The 18,537-nt window shown below is 40.3% G+C and overlaps 1 protein-coding gene across 28 annotated transcripts in view; it reads left to right on the top strand.

Annotated features, from left to right (window-relative positions):
* Positions 1–18,537, top strand: part of ESRRG (estrogen related receptor gamma) — a 405,281-nt gene that overhangs the window by 117,400 nt on the left and 269,344 nt on the right. The window lies entirely within an intron of this gene.

Here is an 18,537-nt window from a genome sequence, read left to right as displayed (position 1 = left end):
CCATCATGTGAAAATCTTTTGGGAGAACCAGAGTGTGTGGGACCGGTCTGGCAGCATGTTCTCTTGTTGCTGAAGTCTCTCAGCTCTTAGCTCCTGGTTTGGCAGAGCAGAAGAGCATGTCATGATGTCCTGCTAGGGTCCAAATATGTACTTAAAATGCTTTGCTTCTTTGCTAGCAAGAAAAGTTAGCATAGATAACTTGACTTTGTTTCATCTGAAGAATTTGGCTTTCCCCGTGTCCTTTTTCCTTTATGTTGTCTATGTGAGAAGTAAGAGCTGGTATTGAACACTGGGGCCTGAAAAGTGATGGCTTTGGATGCTGAGTGAAGCTGAGGGTACTAACTATTGGAATCTTGGAATGCAAATGCCATCCAAATTGGAATGGATTTGTCCTTTATCTGTTAACACAAAAACGCAGGTCAGATGTCTTAACTATCAACATGGGTGGAAAAATCAGTCTTCCCAATGCTCCGCAGGACTATCAGTTCAATATGTTCTGGATGTTTCAGCCCTGGGGCATAAATGGCCAGGGACAGAAACACCAGGGGCTTGCTTCCTTCTGCACCATCTGGAGATGTTTGCCATCTTCCTAGCACCATTTGTCTGGATGGGGTAGGCAGCACCTCAGCAGCCAGCTGGCAAGCACAGGGGCCCATTGGTGGTGCTGAGGGCTGGGAGAAAGACTCAGGTGTGGCTGGAGGTCATGGGTTGCCATTGTGGCTGTGCTCTCCCTTGGCTGGTGGGAAAAGGACAATGGGGACCTGGTGGACTCATTTCCCCACTGAAGAGTGAGGAGGTGGACGAATATCATGCTTAACACTCAGCAGCAGGGCTTAGGAGATCTATAAAGCCAGCCATTTGCTTTCAGGGCTTACTCTGCAGTCAGCACGATTTCTCATGAGGAGGGGATTTTGCTGTAGAACAGACAGTTAGGAAATGGAGTGTTTGCAAAGGGAAAAATAATTATATTTATGGACTGGGAGTCTAAGACCTTTGTGGACCTGATCACCTATATCTGTCTGCTTTGCTTACAGGAGGCGAGTTATTTGATAGTTTAAAATGTTGGCTATTTTATAATAATAATAATAATAATAACAATTTAAAGATTTTCCCAGCTGTTGGAGGATGCAATTTTTCTTTCGTAGGCCATTATGTATGCAAGACCAATTGGTAAACTGCAATGTACTGTTCTGTAATTATTCTCCCCTGTAGCTTTAATGAGGAGATCTGCGTGCAGTTTGATGGGAGAATATACTCTGCCGACAGCTACATCGAAAATCAAGACAGGTGTAATCTGCTTACTGTAGTCTGTGAATCCTCACCATGTGGCTATGTTATCTCTAGTGCATGTTTATAGAAAGATGCTTGTAAAAGGATTTAATTTAATGGAATAATGGTAACTGCCACTATGAAAATGAAGGGGCTCAAATAATATGGTGAGCAGAGTCGTATAAATACTAAAGTAGATGATTAAAAAATTGCTATATAACGTCATTCAGTCAACATCATATGAAAGGAAAATAGAAATTTAGCCATGTTAGGTACTAAAAGAAAATGCCTTCTTTATTTCTAATCTGGTCTTAGAACAGACTTTGGAGAAAGTGTATCATTTTGGAGTATGCACATAAAGATACGTGCCCAGTTCTGCATTTGCACTTGTGTGGGCAGGTGTGCATGGCTATCGCTGGAGCTCTGCATGGGCTCATTTCCAGGACTGGAATTCTAAGAGCTGAATATCTTTTAGAAGGCAGATACTCTGCTGAGCCATGGCCAAGAGCTGTAGCTTTCTCTTAGGTGGAAGAACATTTACATGATGAAAGGACTGGTTGAGACTTTGTTTAGGAACCCGCTCTGTTTCGGATGGGGAGGCTTCATCAAGACACTTAAACACGACGTACCTCTGTTTCCTTACCTGTATGGTGATGATAACAACAAACTATTTGTACTAAAGCAGCCCAGATAGCTTATTTCAAAGCTTATTGACAAAAAAGCAGCATCTCTTTGCAAGCAGCAGTTAGACAAGATTGTTCCTTTGGAAAGATAAAAGTAAATCTAGCTCTTCTTTTCAGAGGCTGAAAGAAATAATACCCAGTCAATCTCCATGGATGTGACTTATTAATTATCAGTCATTCTTAATCACCTAATACTGACGTATATCTAACACACTGGAGAGTTTAATATCTGAAAGAATACTGACCAGGATTTTTCTCAGCAGTCCATTTTTAAGTGCTGGGGGAGATAATGTGGTGCCAGCACTTTAGTATTGGGTTTCTGATCCCATATCACTCTGTCCTTGAACATGGAGTGTGAGTGCACAGAGGATGGCAAGAAGTTGCTAGCAAGAGCTATTCTTAGTGTTGCCATGCTCCTCCTTTGGCTTATAGAATTTGGACATCTCATGACATGTAGTTTTGTTTGTTTGTTTTAAATATATAACATTTTTGGTGTTAAGGTAAGTGGATTTGATTTATTATCCATATCAAGGATAGTGAAAGCTACATTATCTGACATATTATGTTAGCGCATTAGCCAAAACACACTTAAAAAAATATACTGAAAAGCACTTCTATTGGGGAAAGATGGGGGCTGGATGGAAGTTGGGCACCACTGCTAATTATTCTTATTATGCTGATCTCACTCAGATTTTGAGTCTGGTGATTGCACTGACAAAGGACCAGCCTTGATTTCTGCACATATGTTGCTGTTGCTTGTAAAACTGGGCTCACAGATTGCTCTGAAGCTTTTACTGTTCCTGCAGAACATTTCCATGGTTCCAGCAGTTTGATCACAAATGCAGCATCTCTCTCCTAATGCTGTGCAGGTTGATAAAACAGTTGCCGAACTGGAATCCCTAAAGAAATTATTAATTATCTGGTTAATGTGCATCGGGCTGTGGGAGTGTGAGATTAATCACCAGTGCTGGGATGAGTTGCTGAAGTGGATTTTGGTTTTTCGTCTCCTGTCACTCGGTAATGGCTTTTCCTTCCTTCACCATCAGGTGAACAGGTGCGGAGATGCTGTATTTTCATTTTCCTGGAGTCGGTAACAGCCGGTGACCAGGAGATGCCTTTTTCTCAGTCCTGCTGCATGAGCAGTTTACAACATGAAGTGCTACCTGCTTCAGATGTTCCAGCTGCAGGAGATGCTCCTACAGCACAGGCCTGACCTGAGCCTTCCCAGCTCAACACGCTTGAACACATGCACTTGGGGAGGGGTGCCGGGGAGCAGCGCTGGGCTGAGCTGGGACTGACTCTTCTGTATTCCCCAGGTCTCAAAGGGGTTGACTTATATTTGGATGTGGAATCGCAACTTGACTCCTATTTTGAACTTATTTATAGTACTCAGATTTTTTCAGTAAGTGAACATTCAGCATGCCTCCTTTGTTTAATGTAACAAAAGAAAGATGTGCCTCTTTATAGGAAAGATAGAGAAGAAGGTTCTTGTAGCTCAGTCTTTGGTGGTACCATGCCTAAAGCATAAATATTCAGCCATGGGAGAATGAGTCAGACTCCTTTCTGGTGGTGGTAGACCAGTCGGGGTGTTTGGTTGCAATGCTGTGGCATTTGTCCTGTCCTGTTAACTGCTGTTAACCATCAGCAGCTGCGTCTGAAATTGTTCAGTAAAGCTCTGATGTTCTTCCATGGGTCCCTACTGGGTTACACACATTTGCACCACACTGTGCAGTGATATGGGTGGGGGGGATAAGGAAGTAATTTGTCTCTTAAATTTTACAGTTGTGTTGCTACATGAATCTTTTTGTATGTGAAGCCATAACAGCTCTGCCTTGGGATCAGGACAATTGCCTGGAAGAGTCTTTTAGTGACTGCTAGTGAGGGAGAAGAAGGAAAATGAGATGGTAGGAGCTGCATTGTATGCATCTAAAGCAGATAGTTTGCCTGGGGCCCAGGGAGCATCTTCTGGTTAAGAAGGGAAGAAGACAACAGCACAACAATCATTCCAATAATATGTGCTGAGGGTCAGAAGCAGAATGTGAATCTCTCTATTTATAAAGTCTAGTCATTTGGATTACTCTTTCACCTCTAACATGAGTGTTGTTTCTCCCCAAGGAAGATCTGTAAATGACCACAGCTATTGAGACTTTGAGATGCACTGCTCTTGAGATCAGAGACCTGGTTTTAACCTTCTACTTGATTACATTGTATCAACTGCACTTTTTTTTTTTTTTAAATGATGTGAGAGTGTGGGTACTGGCCTTCATCAGCTTATGGCTTCTGTTTTTTCTTTGCTGAACTAGTGGTGTTTTTGTCCCTGGTGAGCTGAAAAATTTTTATTACCTTGCCAGTTCAAGCAGACAGATATGTACTTGTATTATATTTGGGATTGCACTGCACTACTCCATCGCTGGGCTTTTGCTGTCTGTATTGTAGTATCCTGAATCCCTCTTCAGCTAAAAGTGTTACCTTGAGACAGGAAAAGAGGGGTTTTGAGGTTTTTAGAGAATTTGCTTTTTGTAATAGCTATGTATTCCAGTCTGGAATCCCTAAGCAGCCCCACAATGACATAAACATCCATTTGTTTTGCAAGCTGTGGTATTACTTCACATTAAAGTAGATGACCCATTTGTGTTTGAAACACCTTAACCAGCGAGTCAGTATGGCAGCTGAGGGGTTTTAAATGTTAAGCAGTCTTTGGGGCTTCAGGTTGAGTATTTGCATCAGAGTTGTTTGGGTTTCTGCTCCTTGTAGAGCTTCCCAAGTTTGTTGTGATAAGTAAAACCAAGTTTACTTTGTTAAGCTCAGCAGTTCACAGCACTGAAGAGATAACATGGGGGAAATTAAGACTTTTAGGAGACAAGAAGTAAATGTCTGTCTGTATGGGGTGCAGGTCAGTCTTTTTGTATGACTTTATTTGATGATGTCTGTGTGACCATGCATGCAGGGGTGCTTGCCCACAGTGGTGTGCTGAAGTGATGCAAAAGGAGTGTAGGAACTTGGTAAATGTATGAACCATAAAGACAGTAACTCACCAGAGTCTTCTGCAGCTGTTGATTTCTGGTACTTAAAAATAAATAGAATAGCAGATTTGCACATGACTAAATTGTGCAAATCCATGTCTAATTTACATGTATGATCACCTTGACTGCTTGTACAAATCAGGTAATTGTGCATGCAAAAAGCTAATTAACACAATTAGCTGATCTGCTGATGCAGTCTCAGGATCTGTAAATGTATAGTATCCATGTAGTTATGTATCTGCAACCAGTCGCATAGAAAAAAAATAATCTAAGCCATGATAACTGCTAGCAGTTTTGGGGGTTTGCTTATTTTTTAATCTCAGGGGGTTTTGGCTCTGAGGGGGAGAAATGTTTGATGGAGATAACAACCATTGGGTGGGGATCCAACATCACTTAGGCCTATTAGAAAAATCTCAATTTGAAGCAGTGAGCTGGCACTGCTGCCAAAGCTCACTCGCAGCACTGTGACCCGTGACAGGCTGGCCAGTCTGGTGACACAAAGGCTGTGTGGTTGTGCCCATCTCGGGTAAATTGTTCCGCCTGAGTAGAGGGACATGCTAGTTGTGCCGTATGGCTTCTTAAAAGTACCTGTGAACAATGCTCGTTAAATACCTACTTAGTGTAATACTATTTTTAGATAAGCAAAATATTTCCGATTTGAAAGCCTTCTGCCTTCTTCCAGCTTGGTAGACAAGAACTTCCTGGGAAAAGGTTTAAAGGGTGAGTTTTCTGGTTTTGTCTATTTGTCCAAATTGAAGATATCTTCCTTCGCATTTGACTGCTAAGCAAAAAATACCCAGATAAGTTTAAACATGCAAATTGTCGAAGTTTCGCAACTGCATCAGTGGACACTAAATATGAGTCCAGGAGTTTCAGAAGTGAATTTTCAATCTTTGTTTCTATTATTTTTATAGCTGTTATGGGGGAACAGACAGCCTTCACCATAGTAATTATTTATACTTTCAAAGCAAACAGTGAGAAGGTGCAGTCAGTTCCTACAAATAAACAAACACAGGCATTTATGGCTCCAAGTTGAGTCTACATCAAAGTAAGTAATAGCATAATTTTCTGAAGGTGCCTATTTCTACTATTACTACTTTTAAAAAATGTTGCCTAGTTATAAAATAGAAAAATCCTGTGTATTAAATTTGTGACCTATCTAGTATCCCAGTTGCTCTCTAGATTTCCTTTCTTGCAAGTATAGTTTTATTTTAAAACAGAGATATGCCAATGCCATATAAGTGCCAGGATTCAAATCCTAGCAAGAGGTTTGTGTCCAAGACTGTGCCACTGTATTCTGTTTCATATTTCTTGCATATGTGTCTGTGGTATGTAGCATTTTCTTTACCTGGAGGCTTCAAAATATGTTGAAAATTAATGAGTTAGATGCTGATTGTGCAGGGACTGTGGTGACAAAAGGAGAATCTTTTTATGTGCTTCACAGTAACTCTTTCATATCCTTAAAATCTACTCTGTGAAGGGACTTCAATATGGCCAGGAAAGTCTTTAAAAAAAATGCTGTGAAATGTTTTACTGTCATCTAGGTGGCTGCCAGACAAAAAGCCAAGAGATTTGAGTGTAAGACCTCACGTGAAAAATCCTGTTTCTGACAGAGCAATGTCCATCTAGTTGTGGTAGGGTGCAGAGCTGGGAGAGAGAAGTGTCAGCCCCGATGTGGTCATGAAGTCTCTCCCCTTTGAGGGTCAGGGTATTTCAAAGTAAGTACAGAGGAAGCTCCTCAGATGTGGACAGAAAGTCTTCTTAAAAGTACATTTTAAAGAAAGCAGAATGAAAACCAAAGTACTGGAGACTTCTGCAGTTTTTGGCTGCAAAGTGCACTGTGAAGATGCATAAAACCCATAGAGAACCTCCTCTCTTTGTCTAGCTGTGTAGTGACACTATTGGAGGTGGAAATCATAAAAAAACAAACAAACAACAACCCTCCCAAAATAAAATAAGCAAAAGAAACTTACCACACACAAATAAACCCACAAAACAAAGTCACAGCTTGGCTGCTGGTACATGTGTGCACCCAAGAGCACATCCAGCGTGTGATTTGCTCTTGTCAGCCTCAGTGTCCAAGCCCTGGGGACAGAAAGGAAGAGCCGAGGCATTGCTAGTGCAGGTGTGTGTACAGGTTCTTCCCTAATTTCCAGCGTGTGCTTTGCAATTTAAAGATGCACAATACATGGAATGACAAATGATGATTAGTGAGGAGCTGAGGCCTATCTGCTTCTAAAGGGAGCTGTGGAGGACACATGCTGACTTTATTCCTGGCCATGTCAGGCTTTTGCCTCTGCTGCCTGCTTACCTTTTAAAGGAACAGCGGCAGCTGTTTGGTGAACGTTTTATTTAAAACTTTGTTCTAATAAAAGCAACAACTTTTTCGATTTTATAGCTCATTATTTCTCAGTGAATCTTAAAATTTCATAATTGGCTGAAAAAATTTGTTCCATCGTCAATCAGCCAAATTTTTCATCAAATGTACTGGTGTCCTGGAATTGAAAACTCATGGGAAATGAGAAGAAAGCAACAAAAAAAATAAGCAATCTGTTTTTAAAGGACAAACTCAATGAGGCTGGAGGAGGTAAAAAAAAAATATGAAATAAATGGAAAACAGGACAAGCAAAATATCTGTAGCTCTTTTTGTTGCGACAGTTTAAATCCTACTTTTACCAGGTTGCAGAATAGTTTGCGGAACTGGGGCTGAAGGCTGTAACCAGCTTAAGTGTCTTGCATGTGTGTGGTGTTTGTGTTTTTCTGACCTGACACTAGCTGTGGGCTATACAATGCTGGTCAGGAAAAGAGCGAGCCATTTACTGAACTGTTCGGAAGTGGAAAGGATGGAGATTGTACTTGGCTGCAGTGATGACATTTACGCTTTTGGTTAGTTGAAATGTTGTTGATATCCATGAATACAGGCTTAAAGCCTTCTCTGAAACCTTAGGAATTACCTCTCTGATAATTTTTTTTAAAAAAGAGCTGTCTCTTAAAATACCAATGTCCTATCAAATTCAGTGAGGAAAAACTTGTAACAGTGATGGGGTAAAATTCCCACTCCCTGCAAACTTTCATCAAGGACTAAAGGAAAAGTTTGGTTTCATGTGCCTCTTAATGGCTTGTGGGCTTTTTTCAGAAAGGATACACCTGCCAAGAGGTGAAGCAACACCTCTGTTCATAGGCATCTCACTCAGAAGGTCCCAAAAGTTGATATTTCTTCTTCAGTTACTCATAGACCTTAAGTAAACTGGAAATGCAGTGTTGATGCAAGTGCCAAATTGCTGTGATATGCAGATGATTTCTCTCCTTGCCCTTTCCTGTCAAGGACCATGGTGCCAGCCAGCAAGATGGCTGATTGCCTTGCCTTATTGACGGATGTTTGAGGAACAGCTGGTGGCTGGAATACTCTAAAATGAAGCTGATGATTGTGAGGAGGAACAACCTATGCTAAGAGTTGGTAACCGGAGTTTATCTAAAAATATGTGTCTGCAGTTATTCCTTCTAGCCTGCAGTTCAGCAGCCTGTTGGAAGTTTCTGACGTTGTGATGTCCACAAAGCGTTGTTTCCATTATCTGTAGGTGATTAGGAGACAATATTCCTTTCTGGCAAAATATGATTCATTCCTGCGTATTTGCACCATTTTCTTGCAGCCCACAGCTATTTGGTGTCCCTGGATGTGAAGCCAGTAGCACTTTGACCAGCCTGTTTTCTACAGTGTGTAGGAGTGCGTAGCCTCAGCAGCGCAGGTCTCCATGAGCATCCTAGTCTTTCAGTTTTTCTGTGGTTGAGCCTTGCTTGGGTGTTTTTTTTAAAGTCCTCTGCTGAAAACTGTGACAAGTGGCTTTGTGCCTCTAGTGCAATGGAGTGCTCTGTAATAATGATGTTAGCTTTTTTCCCCGAAAAAAATCTTCTAGTGGAGTCGTGGACACCTATGCAGAGAGTTTACGCAGTAGTTTCTCTTTGTCATTTTGGGATTCTTTAGTTCTAGCGATTGAAACCTGTTGAAATCTCTTGCTGTGCAGCCAGTGCAGAGCTAGTCTGTGCTCCAGGCAGGATTTTCTTGCAGAGTGGTCTGAACTGGTTATGTAGACTTAGCCGTGACGTGTCTGGTCTTGTGCTCTGAGTGCGCGTTTGGCTTCATTCTTGCCTTCCCTATCACAACCACAGGGTCTCTGTTTACAACAGAAACAAAATGCTGCTCGAGTGGTTTCCTTTGTGGAGGGGATGAGAGAAGAAGCAATGTATGAGTGATGGCAATAGTTCCTTGATGTGATGGTGCTGGGACAATGTGATGATACCACCTAGAATTTCTTCATCCCTATTTCTGTAGAATATGGGCTGTTACATGCTTCAGAAAACAAATAAAACATGCCTTGGAACAGACAAAGAAAAAAAGAATTGTATTTTGTCCCACAGTACCTTTATTTACAGGGTTTATCCTGGGAGCCTCAAAGCATCATTAATGGTAACAGTACAAATGACTTACTTTTCCCAGTGAATCAACAAGCATGTTGCATTGACATTTAAGTTTTGAGGTCTTTGTATATCCTGGGTGCAGGAATGAAGCTCCCAGATCAGTTGCTGCTGACAAGGAGACGTAGATGCATTATTAGGGATAACTTGGTTTATCTCCTTTGACACTTTTCTGATATCTCTTGATCATTAAGGTCTGGATTAAGTGCAAAAAAACATTACTTGCACAGATGCTATGTAGCTCATGCCTCAGATCTTTTATGAGAGAGTTTGGGTGCTTAATGTCTTCCAATTCAAAAAGAAAAATCAAAGTCTTGTGTACAGCTTCCTTCTGTCAGGTGCTGAGATGAGGGTTAGGTGAGAGCGTAACAGAAACCTGGGTATTTGAAAGTCACACTTCCAGCTGAATTTAATATGATTGTAGATAAAACTCATAGAAGAGGAGGGGTTTGTTTGGGGGTGTTTTTCCATTTAATTAGTGCTTTTAATAAAGTTTAAGTTGTACTACTCTTGGGAGAGAAATCACCTGTATTTTCTTTCCTGTGAACTTCCATCATGATATTTTTGTGAAGTTTTGCTGTATCAGGAGATTGCAGTATGTTCATCCCCAGCACTGGGAAGAAATGGCTCTTCAGCAGTGGTGTTGATGGCATTGAACAGGTGAGAGAAGGTGATTGGCAGAGAGTAGGACAAGTAGGTCTATATGTGCTTGTCTGCCCAAAAAGCCACACCGATCTTCAAACAAATATGTTTTTCAATATTTTGTTTGAAATCCCTACCCTACTGAAAATATAGCTATTATTTATAAGTAAATTAATCTATTTCATCCTGGACCTGTAACAGAATGTGGAAATCAAACACTTCTGTATTTCAGTTTGACCAGAATTGCTGATTTGTGTTTCATAGGAACCCAGCAGGCGTTTCTGGTACTCCTGAGCTGATGAAAAAATCTCAGTGAAGCTATTGCATTGTTTCCCTGTGACAGCAGAAACACTATGGTAATATTGACTAGTCCTAGGGACCGATGTATTTAGCAGCCAAACATCCCCTAACCGGGGCAGTCTTATTTACCCTAGTTTGTTCCTCTTCAGCACTTTTCATCTGAGGCTTGCGAAAAGTGGACTTTACCTTGTGTAGCTTTTACCATGACCGTTTATGGATGGAGAACTGAGGCTCAGATAAATTGTGACTTTCCAAAGGTTACCTCACATGCCATAAAAAAGGATCTGTGCATTGTTTCCCAGATGGCTACTTTTCCCACATTTTCTTTAACCAAGTGGGAAGAAACTCATCCCTACACAGGGTCTAGCACAACTTAGGTAAGCAAGGATCATATAAGTTGTCAAGTGAGACCTTGTGCTGGTGTTGCACAGAGGGATAAACTGGTTGAGAACTTTGTGGGCTGCTTTACAAAAGACAAATGACTGCACAAAATTTGATTTGTGAAGAAACTGCTTCCTAGGAGAAAACAGAACCTCAGCATAAGTAGATATGCAAACTAATGATGTAGAAATAGCTCGGATAATAAAAGGCTGGTAAATAGAGATATGGCAGCAATTTGGATGTATGCAAGAGACAAGCTAAAGTGACCTGAGTTTGGAGGAATTTATTATCTCACAGAGTTCCTCTGGTTTAACTCAGTCTGTGCTAGGTCACGTTTAGTTGAAGTAGAGATTATTTGTAGAAGCCTAAAGTCATCTTTCTGTAAAACAAAGCAAAAAATGGCCCAACTACAACCTCAAGCTTGCTCAGAATAATCCAAATGTGTTTTGAAGGACTTCAGAGCTATATTTTGTTCTGAAGATTCCTGTTCTTTTGTATTTTCTTTGCCAAGTGAGTAATTAGTTACTTCTTGATTATTGCTTATCACTTTATACTTTTTCATGGGGACAGCAAGGGACTGTGAAGCTGTTAATAACTATGCTCAGATCACCTTTCTTTCTCAAGCATAGTTTTATTAGCTTAAAAATTACAGCAGGAGTGAAGCCCTTTTTTTTAAGTTCCTGTACTTAACCCTGGTATCCTTGAGTGCTTTCCAGAGCATCCTCAGTGAATACCAGAAGCGTGTAGTCTCATTTTTCTTGCCTTGAGTTGCTACACACCAACAGTGTTGACCAACAGCATTGGATGTGAAAGCTTGACTGAAGCAGTCTTAGTCTCTTTTTCACCCCGTAGTTGAGAATTTTCTTTCATCTTTTCATATGTTCCTAAACATGGCAACAAGCGTGGCTCTGCAACAGATGCAATTCTTTCTAGGTCTCTAGGTAACATTTTAACCTGTGTAATGTTCACAGCCTAGCATCGTAAGTAATATTCCAGGAAATACACTGCCGCTTGTTAAAAAGGATAGGACCCTGGAGATGCCTTTAAATATGCCTGTAAAGTGAGAGGTGCCAAGAGAAAGATAATATGGCTGATTATAGTTATTTACCTTACATTTTCATTCGCCCTTAACTGGGTGTAATTTAGGGGCATGAAATCTCTTATTGGAAGTGTATTTGCATTAAACAGCTCTAAGCAACCATGAAAGTGCAGAAGCTGAAAAATTGACAGACTGGGTTCCTAGAATCCCAAAGTAGCATTTTTGTAATAGGCATATAAACAAATCAAATAAACATGTTTTGCTTCAACGACTTAAAGAATATGGTCTTTGGAGTAATTTGTCTTCTTTTTTTTTCTTTTTTTTTCTTTTTTTTTTTTTTTTAAACTATCATTTCTAACCTTTTCATTGCCTATCTCTAGTTTGCAGCTCCTCCTAACAATCTGCAGCAATTTCCAACCCAGCTGTTGTGGTTGCAGAGCACTGTGCCTTTGTTTAGCTTTCCCTGAGCTATCAAATTGGCCTATAAAGGGGATTACCTAGCTGGTGATGTTGTTTTTCAGGTCTGCACTTTTTAACAAATAATTGTTTCACAGTGGCTCTTCAAAAAAAAAAAAAAAAAAAAAAAAAAATCTGAAAAATCAGACTTTACAGTTGGATGGAATCAAGCCTTGCAAGCAGGTACCTTTGGTTTGCTTTGATAATCCCCTTTGCTTCCTTTGCGAGTAATCATGAACAAGTTGAAATCAACTGTAAGAGTAGCGGATCTTTTCAGTCAGGTCATGTTTTTGTAGCAAGACTTAAATTTTCACATGTGCTTTATTTAAAAGAAATTTTTGTCTACTATGTTGGTGTGCCCAAAGCCTGAGAAATTTATAATATGAGTTTGTACTATTAAATAGATATGATCTTCCAACTCTACCTCCTAGCAGTCAGTCAGTTCTTTTATGTCTACGGACTCTTCCACAAGGCAGTTTAACTGAATTTTGTGAAATGTTGTGATCTTGGCATGAATGGAGTTATCGAAGTGAAAAGCATTAGCAATATTTATTTCAGCAGGTTGTGGAATTAATGACAAAAAACTGGTAAAACTTGCTATATATACAATGGTCTTCAACAAACTTAATTTGTATTTAAGAAAGCAGATTCTGTCTGAATTTATATTACGGTATATATGCTGCTTGTATCATGCTGTGTAGGAAGTTTTCTAACAATACATGTTATTGAAATACAGATATAGTATTATTTTTTTAGTATTATGTTGAGAGTTAAATGGAAGCTACTGTCTGTCTTGCTCTGCACAGTGCAAAAGATATATTTACTGTACTTGAGTGTCTTCAGTTTTGGTTCTCATTTTGCAAACACAGTACGTTTTAATTAAGGCTTGTCACTCAAGATCTAATGAATACATTTACTGTAACGTCTCCTTCTTCAGGAGGTGAATTTGACTTAGAAATTGTCTCTGGCACAGAGGGACTGATAATATCAGTTTAAAGAATCCTTTTCCTGGGGAAGAGTGTTTATGTGGTTTGTGCTGCTCTTGCTGGGTATGGGGTAGCAGCGGTCACCTGAAGGATCACACAACAATGCTTATTGCAACATACAGATAGAGAAGAAAAATCTCTAAAGACACATATATATGTTTAGCTTGGAGAATGTACCTGCGTGAGACTGTCTTCTATTTTTTTTTCTTTGCTTTCTTCTTTGACACAGTTTCAGAGGTGATTTATTGATTACATTTGGAAAGATTAAGAAACTTCTCTCCCCAAATCACGTTTCTGTTAGCATATGAGAGGACTTTGATCAAACAAACAATGAATTGTCTAATACACACAGTTTAAAAAAATAAATCCTATAAAAGCAGGTTTCAATTGACCTTTCACCTGCGCCTGTTTCTACTGTGGCAGGTGGAGCCTGCATGAGGATAGTTGCTGTGATCCTGTGTCTCCAGGTCCTGTTACTGTTCATGTTAAAACTCCTGCTTTTAATGTCAGGTCAAAACCATAACTGACTTTATTGTCATGCAAATGCTATTTTATGTCCTTTTTTTGTGTGTGGGTAAGCACCACAAAGTGAATTTGAAGTCTTCAAGAGAAAGAAAATAAGTAAAGACTCAAATTTTTTGCCTGTGTTGCAATATTTTAAACGAAAATTATTTTCATCTCCTTAAATCAAGGTTATATTATGGTGCTGTCTTCTGGTGTAGTGTTATGGAGGAAAGGCTTTAGCCCCTGAGATACTTCCCCAGCCTCTTCTACCAGCAGCTTTTACCGTCACCATATTCAAATGTGTCACATCCACCTTTGTGAGGCAACACTGGGTTTTTCAGGAAGGAAGGCCCTGGTGCAGGTTTGTGATCAAGGGGAGATGCTGGGGGCACCACGGGGGTCACGGGAAGGTGCCCTGCCCTGCCACCCACCTCAAGCCTCTCCTCATCCTCCTGACCTTGAGCCGAGAGTGCTGGGCAAGGCTTTGTATGATGGCAAAAGGGCAGGATCACACAATGCTTGTGACACAGAGGAGTTGAGAATAGGAGGTGCAGTAAGGGATCGGGAGAAGGCTGGTGGGATCCCCCGAGAGCATCCCACGCTGCGTACAGCACAGGGATGCCCAAAAGAGAAGCCTCCGATATCCTGGTTAGGGACTTATTTGGCAGGTGGTATGCAATTCACTTGTGATCATCCAATGCAAATATTTGGGAAGTGCTCTTGCATCTGTTTTGCATGCAAGGAATTGTGTCATACTTAGAGCAAAGCCCAGATTTTCAAACCTGCCTGTCCACCAGGGTCCCAGAGGAGCTCTGTGATGGTGAGGGGACCAAGGATGCCACACCCAAATCACACAATGGGGACTTACTCTTCCCTCTGCCAGCCCATCCCCAACACAGGGGTGGTGGGCACAGGCTGGGGACCAGGATGCTCTTCCCTGTGGCTGCTGCTGCAAAGGGACAGAGAGCTAACTTGGGGCTGCGAAGGGCCCTGAACGGGCCACCCGACGTGGCAGGATATGGCTGATGACAAACAAGGGTCACTGATGGGTACATGCTTTTTTGACCTGACTTAATTTTTCCAGTCAGGCCTTTAATTACCAGGGAAAGGTACAGACAAATGCAAAAATTAAAAACAAAACAAAAAAACAAAACAAAAAATTCCAAACCAACCAAACAAAATATACCACCACAAAAACAACAACAACAAAACCCACCTCAAATAAATTGGTGCTATAGCAAGGCTCTACAAGGAAATACATTTTAGAAAGTTTTTTTAAAAATTAATCAGGATTTTGTTGTCAGGCTAAAACAGACTAAAAATAAACAGCTGTATAGTACTTCATTAAGCTGCCTGCTTGGAGTGATTTTCCCATTGATTAGTCTCAGGGCTAATGCTGGTTCATTCCTCATTTCATTGCTAATTAACATCAGCTCTGCTCCTGACCACTTGACCGCACACTCTCTGTGAACATGTGCTGGTTTGGCAAGTAATAACTTCTCCCTCCTTCTTAAAAGAGAGAATTAAGGGAGAAAATAGCTATCAAGCATTGATCTCTGGCTGCTTCTACTGTAAGGATAGCAAATTGTAAAACCGTATCAGCCTGTATGGAGGGTAATAAACATAGTTTACAGAGCGCAGGAGTTTGATTGAGGAACTATGTAAATACAGATGATGAGCTCAAGCTGCCGTATGAATTGACAGGCTTGGCTCATCTCCTGTCGGTCGAGTTGATTCAGGCTCTTCTGGGATGCTCGTGGTGCAGATTACCTGACCTGGGGGCTTGCGGCCGCTGGCCATCAGGGACTGGGCTTCTTTTCCACATCTCCACGATGTTCTTGGAGTCTGAACAACGGAATGTGTTGTCAGCAGGTACGGCAGGAGCAGGAAACATAAAGCCATAGTTCTAGCTTTGTCAAGCCGCTTTTGTGCAAGTGGAACACAGATGAAAATAGGAGAATGAAATACTAGAATTGGCATGGATGCACTCTGACAAAATATCTAACAACTTTAATGAAATTAGCAGCCTCTGTTCTGGGTGAAAAGGTCAATTTTTCCATAAAACCCAAGTAAACTGGCATTTTGGAAAACATCTACTAAACTTGGCATGGAATAAATAACAATATCACAAAGTCTTGGTTCAATTCCAGATTATAGCATTTTCTTTTAATTGAATTGGGTGTTGCATTTAATTTTCAGAAAGTCTTTTTTTTTTTTTTTAATTCCTACATTTTGTAGCATTCATATCTCAGAACTAATCAGAAACTCAGCCTTCTATAAATCTATCAATCAGGAACAGTCACTGGAGAGAGAGCGAGCTTGCCTGACTCATAATCCTTTTCTACCTACTTTTGAGCAGAATCCTAATTCGCTTGTTCATCAATTATATATTTTATATATTTCCACCATTAATTTAATGGATTTAGGGCTCAGTCTTGCAAACACTTTTGCACGTAACTATTCATGCAAGCAGGCTGCTCATATGAGTAAAATTAATCATGTGAGATATTTGTAATATCAAACTTTACAGTAGTTGTATGTATTCACACACAAGGTCATGGCCTACCTAATTCCCGTCTTTGATCTGTAGTAACTAAAAGCAGCTTTTACTCACATAAGTTAAAAAAAAATCTGTAGTTAAAATTTTAGTAACTGTGCTAATTATGAAAAGTCATTCCTGTGTTTAAGAATATAAATAAGAAGTTTGGATCAGGAAGAGCTCCCTCCTAATTAAGTATTGCCTGATTGATTATGTCATGTGACCTCCATGGATGGTTCTGGAATTGGCCTCAAAGCAGAGACAGAAGCGTAGAAAATCCTGTGGTGTTGTCAACTGACTTGAGACAAGGGTAAAACCATATATTGCGCAGCAGACTTTATTAGCTGGAAAATGAAAATGGAATTTTGCTTCTTGCTCCCAGGACACATCCAGCATCTACTCTTTCTAAAGAAAGATGCCTACAATATTTTTAACTCTTTTTGTGATACTTCCATTTACAGTCCTAGTCAGAAGCAAAACAAGAAATAAATATTCCCATTAATAAATAAACAAAATCCAAGACAAATGTCTTCTTGGATGCTTTTGAACTGTAAGGAATCCTATTTGAGGGAGTATCTTGGTCTGTCTTTTGCTTTTGCTAGGTCGGTAGTTATACTCTCCTGCTTGCATTCAGGTATTTTGTATTTTGCTTCACTATGGAGAGGTATCAGGAGATGGGTGAAATATGGGTTCATTGTTGGTATAAAAGCCCCAAAGTTAATATCTTTCCTCGCTTCTATAGTGGAATAAGCATATCCATGTCCTTATGCACATCTGTATTAGGAGCAAGTGTAGTTCTTCTGCAAGACTGTGTCCAAGCTGCTTGCTGACCTCTCTGTGTTGAGTTGAGCTTTCTGGGCTGCCATCACACCTGTGTGGCAGCTTCAGCAGCTGTGTGTTGTGGGGAAGCGGTGATGCGCAGAGCCCAGGGCATGGGGACAAGCTCTGGAGCCCACATGACAGGAGAGGACTCCAAAGGTGACAGAGAGAAAGCCAAGCAAATGAGCCAAGTGCTATGGGCAGGACTGTGACTAGGAGGTGGTGGGTGCCTGGAGTGTTGCAGATTTCGCTAAAGCAGTAAATCTCTCAATGCTTTTTTTTTTACCTGTTACCAAAGCATTTAATAATGAAGTTGAAAGCTGGCTGTTTTGTATTTTTCTTCTTTGCCGCTGAATTCAAAAAAAAGTCAAAGGAAGGTGCTAAGACAATTTTAAAAACCCTTATGATGGTAGCATATTTAAAATAAGATCTTATGGGAGGCTGACATGGGTGAAAGAGACTTGGTGATCCTCAGCAGAGGGACTATTTGAGATATAAACCTTATGATAAAGATGTTTCTTTCTGGCTTTGTTACCCTTACTTCTTAAAAAGAAGATGAGTCCTCAAGTTTTTAGAGTTAAAAGTTACCATCAAGGTCTCATTCGTTTGAACTGTAAGTTGGTATATCATATTAAACAAGCTTTAGTAGCTTCTTGTTTCACTACAGGCTAGAATTTGGTGAATGAAGTACGATTAATAGCTTTTAAAAACCTCTGGATGGACACCCAAAGGAGAGGAATAATACAGTTGCAGTATTACAAGTCAGCAGCATATTAAACATTATTTTTTTCCTTAGGAAGGGATTTCCTATAGAGGTCCTGAAGAAAAATAAGTTTCATTAGTCGAGCATCGAGCAGAGATAGAGCAACAGGATTGATTGTAATAAGCCTCTCCTTTTTACTGAAATCCATTACTTTCTGAGCTATTAAGTGATGAAAGGGATTAAGAGAATAAAAAAAAAATATAAGCGGGACTGTATTCGTAAATCTAATAAAGTTGATAACAGTAGAGCTTTTTGTGAAATTTGCATGTGAATTTATAACATCCTAATCCATCGGCAGGCAGCGCTGCACTGCAGAGGGAAGGGGGTGCACTGTGCATACAGGATAAAAATGCAAGAGCAGAATTTCTGGCCAAGAAGCTTTTTTTTGCCCTTTTTTTTTTTTTTTTCCATATGGATATCCATATGTTTTATCATGCATTCCATACTTTTGGTGCCAGGATCCATATGTTTAGCTTTTGCTCAAATAAAAGACTAAAATCATTCTTCATTATCTCTTTCTTCCTAGCTGGTGTTTTTGTACACATAACCAAATGTGAGGCTAGATGTTTGAGGCATACCCAGATAGGATGCAGTTGGATCTCATCAGAGGTATTTAAAACCAGTACCTGGGGAGTTCAAGGGCTGGATTATCTTCTGAGT

This window comes from Columba livia, chromosome 3 (genome assembly GCF_036013475.1).
Source record: "Columba livia isolate bColLiv1 breed racing homer chromosome 3, bColLiv1.pat.W.v2, whole genome shotgun sequence".
Taxonomy (NCBI): Eukaryota; Metazoa; Chordata; class Aves; order Columbiformes; family Columbidae; genus Columba; species Columba livia.
This window is presented reverse-complemented; position numbering and strand designations above follow the sequence as displayed.